The 9534-nt window shown below is 37.4% G+C and overlaps 1 long non-coding RNA gene across 1 annotated transcript; it reads left to right on the top strand.

The window, feature by feature from the left end:
• Window positions 1-7445: 7445 nt before the first annotated feature.
• On the top strand, window positions 7446-8516 carry LOC134219765 (uncharacterized). The gene is made up of 3 exons (XR_009981657.1): window positions 7446-7813; window positions 7918-8284; window positions 8396-8516. It is a non-coding gene; the product is annotated as an uncharacterized LOC134219765 (long non-coding RNA).
• The last annotated feature ends 1018 nt before the right edge of the window (window positions 8517-9534 follow it).

The raw sequence follows: 9534 nt of genomic DNA, 5'->3' as shown, positions 1-9534 counted from the left end.
CATTACTTAAGATTAAATGCAAAGATTTCCATTTTTTAAGATCAAATTCAAAAACTACTATCTTTTCAGAACTGCCATCAGATAAAACGTTTTCCGACAGGCAAACCTGCAAGAGCAGAGAACATCCCATGGAACTATCTGCCAGGAATGCCGGCGGTCAGTTAGAAGCACACGGCGAAGATTCCAATATGCAAATGTCCTCTAGTACCGCTGCCAGCAACGAAATAATAGGTAATATTTTGTATTCATGTATCCCGAATAACAGGATACCATACTCTAATAGACAAAACAGAATTATGAGCTATATCACATGATGTGAAGTAACTTGATATCGAAGAACATACATCTGATTTTGACTGGGAATACTATATTTCAATACCAAATTTTCAAAATAACTTATCTGCTTTTGTAAATAAAGATTAAAACGTCGATTTGACGAATCTCATAGCACTCCCACGACGCAAACCAACACCATTAACACGTAGGTGAAGGCTTCTGCTATCTGTTGATGATGTTGGCTTGCGTGGGAGTGCTATCAGATTAGTCAAATCGACGTTTGAATCTTTTTTTACAAAAGCAGATAAGTCGTTTTGAAAATTTAGTATTGATTTGACGTTTCATACCAAGATAGACTTTATCTATTCGATATTAGCTCGTAGTCAGTAAACTTCTGTTTCGATTTAATTTTTCAAGCGAGATAAACATATATTTCTATCTTTGCAGAACTACCATCAGGTAGAAAAAAATCCGGCAAGCAACCCGCGAAAAGCAAAGTATGTCCTTTAAACGAAGCCGTCGGTCCGTCAGATGTACATACAGGCGAAGATTCTGCTGTATGCACATTGTTTGTATCAACCGATAGCAGCAACGAAATGGAAGGTAAGTAGTAGTACCCAGAAAGTCTTTTAAAACATCCTGTGGGAAACTGTCGAACGTGCCTGAAAATAATCATTAAAAGAAAAATTGAATTCTTATTGAATATTATAACATTTTAACACGCACTATATTCTTTTCAGGAGACACGGTGAAGAGATCTGGAAATAATATCCTGTGCGAACCTCCGGCTACTGATGACCGAAACGATAGCGATTCATCGAATAAAGATAATTCAGGTATGTACACTGCATATATGTTTTAACGTTTTTTTTAGCTATTCAGAGCTTTTTTAGTGAAATGTTTTCACTTGTAAGACGAGTATCTGTAAAAATACAATGAAGTGGTAGGATTAAATGAAATAGTACTAATTAGTCTTATGATAATTGAATAAATTGAGGGCTGTCATTTTTTTTAAATATATTTTTTAAACAAATGACATCTATACTGCCGTGAATCGCATATCTGTCCCATCTTGCTGGGTTTCCTATACATATGGAACAAATATGCGATTCACGGCAGCATACGTATATTTATTGTACTTAATCGTTCTATGAAATAATTATTGTACGCTCAAGACTGTAACATGTTATTCAAACAATTGACAAACGAAATGTCATCAAAATACCTAGCCGAACAACATATAGCCTTCAGTCTGATCATAGTACGCACTATTACGCACGTATCACATGCCACATGGTTAAATTTCAGTATATGTAATGTTCATTGGAATATAGCTGAATAAACTCTGCTATTTTTGACCCTTCCTTCGGAAGTGTCTATAATTTCACTTTGTATGCGTTACGCAGGCGTGTTATGTATTAATCTATCAATAAACCTCTTAAATTATGAAATAAAATGTATTTCAATTGGAACAAATTCATTTAATATTGAATATATAATTACAACAAGTGATATGATATAAAAATATGCTTATTTTTCGAATTTGTTTTAAAGAAACAATTGATTTGATTTGAGGAACAGATAAAAGCATGTACCACAAAACCTTCTCAGAAAAGCAAAAACGTAAAAATTTAATGGGATTTAAAAAATATCTTTAGTGGAAGCTATATAACAAATGTGAGCATGTTTTGAGATACTAATAGACCACTTATATGCATGTATGTGTGCGTATGTGTGCAAATTCTAAAATTTACTACCATATAAATCTCGCTCATTTTTAAGGTATTAAACATAATTAGTTTTACAAAATTAGGCAGCCATAAGGCAAAATATATGTTATTATTGAACGCTATTGAGTTTCGTTTAGATCATTGACTGATTAAGTTAGTTCTGGATTAATTAATATCAAGGTCTCTGGAAATTACGAGTATACACGCTGCCAGCGTTACGACAGTTTCTAACTAACCATGTTACCACATGTTACAATAGCTATTCAATCCGACGAGCGCCTGATAGATAGGCAACCTGCCCTACATTGCGGAATGATTCGTTTTGTTGTCACTCATCCCATGGAATCCGCCTTTTGGTAGGCAATTAATTTGTCATTTACACTTTCAATCGCCGTGCATGGGCGTAGCCAGGATTTCGAGAAGGGGGGGGGGCAACTTTTTTCTAAATCGTAGTTTTATAGTAGTTTTATAAAACACATGAATATTAACACATGAAACCAAATCCAAACCAAATCGAAACAATAATGATTAAAACAATAATGGATTTAAAAATGCGTGATTTATTGCTCATCAGATATTTTTAAATAAAGTGAGAAAAATATTAACGAACTTAGTATTCAGAAAGAATATAAAATCGGCTATAACAATTATTATAAAAATCCTGCATTCTTCCATAAGTCTTGTCTTATGCATTCTTCCATAGGTTTAAGAAACCTAGAACCATATATCTGAATTTCTAAACAAATCCTCTCTGAAATAATATTTATTATAAAATAGGCAGAAATTCTATCAGGGATTCCTACTCCAGCAACTTATTCGGCAGTGTCTTCAGGAATTCCACCATAAATTTTACCGGGAATTGATCCGAAAATTCCACCATTATTTACTCCAAGAAAATCTTCACGAACTTCTTTATAAGTTCTGCAGAATTCTCTGCAATAATTCAAATAATTTCGTGCTGTTTCCCATAATTTTTAAGAAAAAGAATATTCCGTGGAAATTCCGCAGAATTGCCAGTAAACATTTCTGAGAATTTCAATAATTTCTTGTGAACATTTTAAAGAATTTCTCCAGGAATTCCACAGGAAATTCATACAAAAATTATACCGAAAATGAAATCAACAATGGAATTTTTGGAGGAATTCCTAGATTAATTCGCAATGAAATCCTGAAAGAATTCCGGTGGAAACTTCAAGATTTCCACTGGGAGATCCTCCAGGAGTTTCTCCGAAAATTCCTCCTGGAATTCTTCCAGGAGTTCCACCGGCATTTCCAATTTCTCTAGGATTTCCTTCGAGAAATAATTCCGGTAGTTCTATCGGCAGTTCCTCTGAAAATTCTTCCGGGAATTTCGGCAGAATTGGAATTTATTTAGGCTTCTTCAGGAATTTATATAGATTTTCCACTAGAAGCTCCTCTGAGAATTTCTCTGCGCGCTCCTCGAGGAATTCTCCGGGAGGTCCACTGATGATGATGATGGTCCAGCTACAAACCCCACAAAGGTTTCAGCTAGACGAGATTTGTCTATAAGATGAATTCTCTTGTTTCCGAGAATGCTTCTGGTAGTTTCCCCGGGGTTTCTTTGAAAATTCTCCCGGGAGTTTCTTCAGAAATTCTTCCAGAAAATTCCTTCTAGAGTTCCTCCGGGAATTCCACCAGCAATTCATCCGGGAGTTTCTCCGGAAATTCCTCCGGGAGTTCCACCAGAAGCTATTCCAGGAAATTATTCAGGCTTTTTTCAGGAAATCATTTAGGCTTTCTTCAGAAATTAAGCTGGAAATTCCTCCCGAAGTTCTTTCGATAGTTTCTCTGGGAGCTCATCCGGGAGGTCCTCTAGGAATTCTTCTAGGAGTTCCTCCTGAAATTCCTCCGGGAGTTCTTATGGGAGCTCCTCCGGTAGTTCCTTCGGGAATTCCTCCGGGAGATCCACCAGCAGTTTCTACGAGAATACCTCCGGGAGTTTCACCGGCAGTTTCTCCGGGTGTTTTTCTGAAAAGGAATTCCCGGAGGAACTCCCAGAGTAATTTCCGGAGGAACTCCCGGGGGATTTTCTATAGGAATTTCCGGAGAAATTATCAGAGGAATTCTCGGAGGAACTGCCGGTGGAACTTCTGGAGGAATTTATTGAAGAACTACAGGAAGAATTTCCGGAGGAAATCCTGGAGGAACTCTCGTAAGAATTCTAGGATGAACTTCCGTAAGAATTCCAGGAGGAACTCCTGGAAGAATTCTTAAAAGAACCTCCCGGAGGAATTCCCGTAAGAACTCCCAGAGAAATTCTCCGAGGAACTTCTGGAGGAATTTGTAGATAAATGCCTAAAGAAATGCTAAATGAATTCCTGGAAGAAAGCCTGATTGAATTCCCGAAGGAACTACTGGTGGAACTTCAGAGGAATATCCGGTGGAATACCCTAGAGGAAGAGAAAAAATATTTCTGAAGTAACTTCCGAAATACCATTTCCCGTGAAATTCCTGCCAAATATCATCCAGGAATTCCCTGTAAAGTTCCTGGAGGTATTACCGGAGAATTTCTTGGAAAAACTCCTGGAAGAACTCCCGGAGGAACTCCAACAAGCACTTCCGGAGGAATTCCCACATGGAAGTCCTGAAATTATTCTTAGATTGGAATGCTAGATGATTTCGCTATTGAATGTTTGGAGGTATTCCCGGAAAATTTCCTGGAAGTAATCCCGGAGGAATTAAAGGAAGAGTTCCGAGAGGAATGCCCGAAGAAGTTCCTAGAAGAATTTCCGAAGGAATTTCTTATAGATTTACAAGTGAAATTATGGAGCTAAATAGTCCGAAATGTTTCGAGTTGTTTTGAACTTTCATATATTATGGATCCTGGATGCCCCAATAAGTTTTGGGAATCTTTTGAATTTCAACCACCTATTTCTGTATATGATTGGATCGTAAAGTGCACATGTTTGAGGGAATTAATTTCAGTACCCGTGCAATCTTTCCACAATTTAGGGGGGCGACGGCCCCCCCCCTGCCCCCCCTTGGCTACGCCCATGTCGCCGTGGGAGGTTGAGTAGCTCTATATCGTTTTAAATACTGGAGTCTGAACATATTTCCTTTTAATTAAGGAAGGGTCAAAATCTCACTGTAGGTGGATTAATCTGGGGTTTTTCTTGTTTATATTTGCGGGCAATTTGTCGAATGCATTGCGAATTGCAGCGCCAAATTCTAGATTGATTTCCGGGCAAAGCTGAAATGAAAAGATGACAGTTGTGCGTTTCTTCTGTGTTGAGTGGGGTGCCGTTGAAAACGCGAGTAGATTTAAATTTGGATTCCGTGATAATTGTCTTTAATGTAGGCTTTTCTACTAAAACTCTAAAATGATTATTAATGAAACCCTACCATGATGATTCCAGGTTTGATGACTATTTCAAAGATAATTTCTTTGTTCTTTGTTCCCAGGCATAATTGGATATGATTGGATAGATGATTCATTATGTTATAAACATGATTAAGTTTAATATTATATTCCACTTTTATGATTAAATGAACCCGAAATGTGCGATTTCCTTTACCCTCTTGCACTAATGTACCTTATTCCCGTTTTTTTATTTGCTCAATCGTTTTTTTTTTCAATTATTTAACTTTCACGAAGAACCTATAATATTTGACGACATTTACCGAGCACTGTTGTTGAAATTGTTACAAAGCATTTAAAAAGTTCAGCACCTCAGGCCCTCAGGAATTATTACAATATATGATTTAATTTTGTGCCTGTATCACTGCTGACAATTCTTGCCTTTAGTACATCTGCGTGAAATCCAGAACTAGTTGAGAATTATAATGGTTCCAGTTGAAAATCGAATTTCGAACTCGCGAAAATCGATTTTACTCGCGTTCAACTTATAGCGCATCATTGCGCAACTAGTGCACATTGTTCTCAACCAGATGCGAACCACTGAAAGAGTTATGTCAAATAGCAAAAATTAAGAAATAAAATAAAAATAAAGCATCTTCTTTATTGTTCTATAGCAAAAAGAAAATGTACCACTTAAGAATATTGTGATCAATCATGGACGATCCTTTGAATGTGCTGAAATATTAAGGGTGATAAAAATTTGTGACAAAATCAAAAAATATAATAATAAAGTGCTATCTTTTACTTAAATCTTCAATAGGCAAATCAAAACGAAAGGTCAAACGGCCTGCGAACAAACGAGCAGTGCAGAGATATTGCCTCTCGTGGAAAAAACAGTTGACATGGGCGGACCCCAGTGATAAAGGGCCTTCTATGACATATTGTACTATTTGTGAGAAACATGTGAGTTGTATTGGAGGAATTCCTGATTTGAAAAAACATGGCGATAGAGAAAGTCATGTACGGCGTAGTAAGCAGATAATTGGAAATAGTAAACTTGACAATTTTATTGACAACAAGAAATCGGTTAGGGATGTTGAAGTTCAAATATGTGCCTGGGCGGCTGAACATAATAAATCTCCCCAAGACGTGGAAGACTTTGTAGCGCTAGCTAAAGCTGTGTTCACAGACTCGATGCTTGTTAAGGATTTAGCCCTGAAACGAACTAAAACTACGGCCATTATCACTAATGTGCTCGGCGAAACCCATCATCAAGAGTTGGTGTCAATGATGCGTTCTCAGCCGTTCAGTCTCATAATAGATGAATCAACCGACATTACCGCCAAAAAAGCACTAGTCTTGGTTGTCAGAACCTTCCATTGGAATGACGACAAACTTGCGATTCGAGATTCGTTCTATCACGTACTAGAACTTGCCGAGGCGGATGCAACCACAATTTACAATGCAATTGTCAATAAGTTCGAGGAAGATTCAATCCCATTTAAAAACAATCTTCTTGGTTTCGGTGCGGATGGCGCTAGTGTTATGCACGGTGGGACGCATTCCGTTGCGGTACTGCTAAAACAAGATTGTCCAGATTTATTCCTACTGAAATGTATTTGCCATTCATTCGCACTGTGTGCGTCGTATTCCTGTAAAAACATACCTGCTGGCGTGGAATGGATGTGCCGTGAAGTATACAACTTTCTAAACAACAGTCCTTTGAGGACAGCGAAATTTAACGAACTACAAGAATTGATGCAACTAAAGCCTTTAAAAATGCTTCACCCCTCGGCCACCCGTTGGTTGTCTTTAGAACAAGTGGTAAACCGTATCCTGGAAAGATTGGACGTCTTGAAAGTTTTTTTCAGCTTCCGGGACGCAACGGTGGATGCAAAGCAGGAGGAAAAAATGAAAAAAATTCATGATCATTTAATAGACCCTTCCACCCACCTGTATCTGGCCGCACTGAAACACATCCTACCAAAAATCAATAGATTAAACCAACTCTTCCAATCGGAGAAGGCTATGGTATACAAGTTAAAAACTGAAATCGAAAAATTATTATTCTCGATTTTGGATTGCTTCATGAAACCCATATATTTGAAAGGATTGGCAAACCCTGGGCTAGCTGACTTGAATCCTCGCAACTTCTGTGAATTGGATAAGCTCTACCTAGGTGTAGAAGTCGAATCGTTAATAGATCAGCTCATGAAACAGGGAAAACTAAAAAAAGAGGAACTGCATCAATTTCGTTTGAATATGATGAATTTCTACATAAGTTGCTGCAATCAGATTATGAAGCGGATTGACCTGACAGACGACACACTAAATAACTTGGCAATTTTGGATCCGGACAACATACGAGCGAAAGCTCATCCGTCGATTTTTCCCCTGATCAAACGTTTTCCCAACATCACGAAGGAAGTGGGCCAAAAAATCGACGATGAATTCCGTGAATTAAGATATTCATTATCGGATATACCAGGTAAGAAACATCAGAAGTCGTCTATCTATAAAACTGCACATAATTAACAATATAATATAATGATGTGAAATGAATAATAATGTTAAACATTTATTGATTTTCAGAAAATCTTGATGGCGAAGAGTTTTGGAGCAAAGTGCTATCTTTACGACGTTGCAGCGGTGAGTGGGCCTTTCCTTGTTTAAGGCAATTCGTTCCAGCAATATTGGCTTTACCGCACTCCTCTGCTGCTGTGGAGCGAATTTTTTCCCTGTATAACATTAACAAAACGAAAGCCCGAAACCGAACAGCAACGTCAACGATGAAAGGGATTCTATCGGCCAAGGAGTATGTGAGATCGCATAAAACCCAAAATGGTATTGTCGACGTAACATCTAATGCGCGAAAACTGTTCACTAGCGACATGTACAACAGTAAACAATAATATTCAATTTCGATCTGCTTTGCCGACGGCTATTTACTGTTCTTTTGGTGAGTTCTTTCAAACATAAACTTTGTTTTATTCATGTAGATTAGTATAAAGTGTATATATGTGCATATATTTTTTATTTAATTTTGTTATCCTTTAATTTATAATTTCAGATTCCACTGGACTGTAGGGTGTTAGTCCAACAAAACGTATCTTTTATCATTTTGTCTATGTTTCATGATACCACATATTTTATACCAACTAATTAGTATAACGTTACTATGCACAGGTATAACTCATGTATAAGCGATAAAGAGTACGATTTAAATAAATGTATATACCACATTTACCATAAACTGATTAACTGAAATTAGCAAGTTAATTGCACTATATACGTCTATATCGAAGTTATGAATGGAAAGTACGCCAAATTTATCAATAAAAAAATTCAAAACTATCTGCTGCGATGTTGTTTGTCACGAACTTATTAGATCACCACTTAAATCAATCCAGCGGTAATGGCCGCCTAGTCGCTAGTCTGTGATTTGACGTTCGTGGAGGACAACTGCGCCCACCATTCTGAGCATTATGACCATTGGGGTTTATAAGAAGTTTCTGATGAACTTTAAAATCAAAATTGTAATAATACTCTAGGTTTTTTTTTTTTTTTATGTCAAAATTATCCTATACACTTCAATTTCACGGTTTTCAGAAATATCGATAATATTATGCCTCATACAGACAAATACAGACATTTTGATAAGGTTGACACAGACTTTTGAAAAAACTATCTGGCATCCCTGCCTGGATGATCAACCATTCTCTTGACTAACGTTGTGACGAAAGGACGCGTGTGCTGTTTCGTAGTAAAATTAAAACCAAGATGGCGAGCAAGCCGAATAAAGGCGGTCTTCAGCCGAATGAAAGGAAGGTGGAAAAAAATCACCACACACTCCTGTCGATAATAGAATTGAAAATAACTAATCTGTACATAAGATGTATGCATACATAAGCCGAGTATAGTAGCTTGCCTGGATTAAAGCAAAAATGGCGGATGTGATCCTTTCTTTCAAATAGGTGTTTGGCCGGATTAAGGCAATGGAGTGTGTGATCCCTTCTTCCAAAATAGGTGCTTACCCAGATTAAAGTAATGGTAGATGTGGCTCCTTCTTTAAAAATATGCGTTTGCCCGGATCAACGCAATGGTTGATGTAATTCCTTCTTTAAAAGTAGGCGCTTGCCCGGATTATGGCAATGGTGGATGTGATCCCTTCTTTAAAAGCAGGCGATTGCCGGGATTAAGGCAACGGTG

Source organism: Armigeres subalbatus, chromosome 3 (genome assembly GCF_024139115.2).
Source record: "Armigeres subalbatus isolate Guangzhou_Male chromosome 3, GZ_Asu_2, whole genome shotgun sequence".
In the NCBI taxonomy this organism is placed as follows: domain Eukaryota; kingdom Metazoa; phylum Arthropoda; class Insecta; order Diptera; family Culicidae; genus Armigeres; species Armigeres subalbatus.
Note: the sequence above shows the minus strand (reverse complement) of the source record. Positions and strands in the feature narration are given on the sequence as shown.